General features: G+C 50.3%; 1 long non-coding RNA gene across 1 annotated transcript in view; it reads right to left on the reverse strand.

Annotated features, from left to right (window-relative positions):
* Nucleotides 1–2,049: 2,049 nt before the first annotated feature.
* The window catches only part of LOC109314622, a 22,140-nt gene continuing 19,634 nt past the window's right edge, over nt 2,050–4,555 (reverse strand). The window contains exon 3 of the long non-coding RNA XR_002102325.1: nt 2,050–2,447. This is a non-coding gene — a long non-coding RNA (uncharacterized LOC109314622). The remainder of the gene's footprint in view (nt 2,448–4,555) is intronic.

Consider the following 4,555-nt stretch of genomic DNA (forward strand, 5'->3'; position numbering starts at 1 on the left):
CGGGCAGGCCTTACCCCAGGAGCAGTTCTAGTCTTTCTAGGATCTGCGGTTTCAGGATCTGTCTACACTGCCATGCAACGCAGCTTGCTTTAAGTGAGGTATCTTGGGTACCAGTGCAGAGCCTGGCTTTTCAGCTGAGCTCCAAGCTGCCACAAGTATATTGCTACCAGCCTCCAAGCTCGCCCAGTTAAACCTGCCTCGGGTACCTCCAAGCTTGCAATTAAAGAATTGTTTTTGCAAAAATCTAGTTGGTCCAATAAAAGATATCACCTCTACCACGAGTTCTGTTTCCTTTTCCTCCATGCTATACTGCACTCTGTAGCATAAACATGTGCTGCATGGATTTGCAGGGCTGGCCCTCCTTAAATCCTGCCTTTCCCAAGGATCCACAGAAGCTAACCCCTCTCTTGCTGCTCCTCTCAAGCCCTTATCCCAGGCATCCACCGCCCTCTCCTCTCTGAACAGACCCTAACCCTTCCCTCCCCTTAGACTTGACATAACTACTCTGAGTTCTCCCTCTCTCAACCAAGGTCGCCCTCCCCAGGTGATGTCACCTCCTCCTCCAGGTGTTCTCCAGATGTTCCTAGACCCGTCCTACTAGCAGCATCATGGAGTGCTCTCCCTGGATTATGAATTGGGCACCTTTAAAGGCATGGTCATCCCCAAACAAGCAGTATTAAGATTTTTTAGTTCTTTGGCTTCATCTGCCTTGGGAAGATTAAATGATGCTGACAGGGTTGTTACCAGTGGGACGCTCCCAACCCCTGCAGGTGGTGTTGAAATGGTTATAGCTCTTCCTTCACTGAGCCAAAGCAAAGATGCAAATAATCCAGAAACCAGTCCTAAATGCTCGTGGGACACGAGTGAGGGCCTCCTACAAGACAACACACATTCTGCAGTGTACTGGTAAGAGCAGCAGGCTCCTGGCTCTCTTCATACATTTCGTGCTAGCTCGCTGTCACCTTGGAAAAGTCGAGTCACTTAATTCCTCTGTGCCTTGGTTTCCCCATCTGTATAATAGTACCTGTCTCACGGAGACGTCGACAGTGTTAACTGCAAACTTTAAAGTGCTTTGGGCTCAGTGGATGAAGGTGTAAAATATTATTCTTAAATCAGCCAAAGGAACCACCTTACTTTTTTCGTGTGCTGCAAATGTGGCTGCTGGGAGCTCAGTCTAGAGGACTTAACTCAGGACCCTAATACTAATGCTATACAGTACTCCAATCTATGCCCTGGCCCGAGTTGAAAGCTGAATTCAAAAGCAGCCAAACCCAAGATTTCAACCCAAGCTGGCGCGAGTCTTGTGGGAACAGCTCAGCCCGACTGCTGTTTAGAACCAAACTCTGATTTGTCTCCTTTGATCCAAACATCCCTACAGCCTTGAACGTGAACCCTAAAACCCAGCTTTAATTGTACCCCACTACCTTGTTGGCCCATTGCTGCTCTAAACTAGGGGTACAGCTCCACGGCAAACAAGGGGTGCTCTTAATTTCAGTCAATGAATTCGGTCTAAGACAGCAGTGATCTCAAGGCAACCAGGTCAGCAACTCCCTTTCCGGGAAGCCTGGGGATGAATCTGAACTGTTAACCCACATCAAACCTAATTGCTCTGGTCTCCCCTCCTATTCTAAAGGAAAGGTGATTTGTCTACGCTGGGCTGGAGGAAGGGTAGAGTTGCACCTTACCGAATAAATAAAGCAGTGACGCACGCATTTTCATAAGCAACAGCTTACTTCACCTGATGGCTGGTCAACCTGAACTAAGAACAGACACGTTTTTCCACCCCAAGAGAGACAAAAATTAAGTTCCAAGCACAAAAATAAGCATTAAACAAATAGGAACTTGTAGCATCTCTACTCAGTAGCATCCAGTAAAGATTTCTGTCTGCACATTTAGTTATTTTAAAGACCATTTTAATGACAGTAAGTGTATAATAGGGAGTGAAGAGATTTGCTGTGAAATTTTGCAGGAAGATAATCCAAGGAGTTCTAACATATCAAAAAAGTATTGGCTTGCCTCTTCTATGTGGAGTCCTGTTAAAAAGTGTGACACAAAGAAGCAAAGGTTTCCTTTGATTAAATCTTATTTTAATGAGTGCAGGTTCCTATAAAGCAAACAGTACATGTTGTTATATTGCAAATAAGCTATTACAGAGATCTAAAAAATAATGAAAATAAATATCTTCTCTGTTCACTTTCCCCAAGTCTACAGCACTAGGCTGATGTGAAAACACTGTGTTTGGACAGTTAATAAGAAAACCAGAGATTTTTTTTTAAACAGCAGTTGTCTAGATGGTTGCAAAGAGGTCAGAATATCAGGAGAACCAGCATGAAAATCTTCCTCGTAGCAGTAGGAAACAGTTTCCAAGTCAGGCAACCGCTGCTCTTCAAACATCTCTGTTGGAACGAGTTGGCAAAATCAGGAGCTATATCGTGAACTCAGAAAAACTGTAGAGGGAAGAAAAGAGACCACATATTTTTAAAAGGTCCAACTGATATTTGCAGATGTGTGAATCTGGGCAAATTGTTATCACTTCACTTCAATTCTCTTCTCCATAAAAGAAGAATAATGATGCTTTATCTCCTCTAAAGTGCTTTGGGATCCTCTGAAGAATAGCAAAATTGTAGCATCAATAGGATCAGAATTTGACTCACAAAAGGCTGTAAAAGGTGTAAACATAGGTGCAAACACCCCAGCACCTAAATAGTAAAAAATGACATTATGATCCCCAGTCTAGACAGCAGCCAGCAAGCAGATATTGGTCATGGAAAATAAATAATCTGCTAATTTTAAAAAGGGTAGCAAAGACCCTCATGAACCAGTTAAATGATGCCTGTGATGGCAAGGGCATGGTCAGTTATTACAAGAACACATTGGCCAGAGATGGAAAAGCCTCTCTGAGAGCGGAGTCCTTCCCTCCTCGGTGTGATGGGCAATTTCTTACAACAGGATTTCATCATTTTACCGCCCTCCTGCCCCCGAATCAAACATTCCTGCAACAGCAAACAGCTGAGCTTTGACTTTTTGCGCTAGCTTTCCTAAGCCCCAGGCAGTACCCGAAACACGAGACTCGTGTGTTCAATTTAATTCTCCGAGCCTCGACAACGACAGGAAGATTCTTGAGCGAGGCTCTTCAGTGCATTTCCCATGCGCTCAGCGACGCTGCCGGGTTAGCGAGAGCGGGGTACTTAACCCGCTTCAGGGTTTCATGCTGACGGACCCAACTACCTGCAGTGAAGGACCTGAACTTGGAAGGCTCCCCGGTGCCGTCTAGCACCTGGTCAACAAGCATCATTTAATAGCCCGCCCCGAGGGCTTCACGCTCACAGACAATCCTAGAGACCTTTGTGTCTGTGGCGGGATTCTTTACACTCTTCCTTCTACCTAATATTGTTCTTCTCTACACCCCCTCCACCGCCTCTGCACAAAGCTAGAGGAGCGGCTCACAGCTCCAGCCAAGCCTCTACGAAAATCCCAGCAGCATCCAGCTTGGAAGCTGAGAGATGTACTTTGCTCTCGCTCTCTCGCTGAATAGTCTGAGTTTCCAGGCTCCTCCAGAGGTGCCAGCAAATCCCTTCTCAGTTTCAGTCGCACGCAGCGCTGGACAGCAGCTGCTCAGGCAGACCGAAGTGACCTCCCTCCTCGAGTGCCTCGCCCGGCGCCTGGTCCTCGGGCACCGAGGCGCGGTCCCACTGCGGGGCTCCTAAAGCCCTGCACCAGGCTGCCCAGAAACGTGCTGCGCTCTCTGTCTTTGGAGGCGTTTAAGACCCGGCTGCGCAAAGCCCTGGCTGGGCTGAGATAGTTGTGGCTGGTCCTGCCTGGAGCAGGGGGCTGGACTGGATGCGACCCCCGAGGTCCCCTCCAGCCTGAATTTCCTACGGTTCCCCTGGGTTTAGGATCCTGAGCACTTGGAGGAAGGGAGCACAAGCTGACGGAGACCCGTTTGAGCCCAGGGACATGGGGGCTGTGCTCTGCCCCAGGCAGATACAGCCAGGGCTTGAAGTGAAGAAGCCCAGGCCCGGGCATGGGGATGGAGCGCCCCGAGCGGCTCTGCCTTCCTGGGCAGCGCGCCTCCCTCCGCCGTGCCCCCATCCCCATCAGAGACCCCAGGAGGGGAGCAGGAGAGTCCCGGTCCCTGTTGCCATCCCTGGGAGAGACCTGTGCTCCTGCCCGAGTCCCTGTCCTCCTCCCCAGAGAGCAGGAGCGTCCCCACGCCCATCCCCAGGAGAGACCTGGAGAGGAGCGCAGGAGAGTCGCTGTCCTCATCCCCAGGAGCGACCCAAGGGAGATGCAGGAGAGCCCCCGTCCCCATCCCCGGGACAGACCTGAGTGGAGTGCAGGAGAGTCCCCATCCCTGTCCCCGGGACAGACCCGAGGGCAGCGCGGGGGAGCCCCGTCCCCGCTGAGGGAGGGCAGCGCGAGGGAGCCCCCGCCCCGTCCCCAGGAGAGACCTGGAGAGGAGCGCAGGAGAGTCGCTGTCCTCATCCCCAGGAGCGACGCAAGGGAGATGCGGGACAGCCCCCGTCCCTATCCCCGGGACAGACCTGAGTGGAGT

This window comes from Crocodylus porosus, unplaced genomic scaffold (assembly GCF_001723895.1).
Source record: "Crocodylus porosus isolate Cpor-Errol unplaced genomic scaffold, CroPor_comp1, whole genome shotgun sequence".
In the NCBI taxonomy this organism is placed as follows: Eukaryota; Metazoa; Chordata; order Crocodylia; family Crocodylidae; genus Crocodylus; species Crocodylus porosus.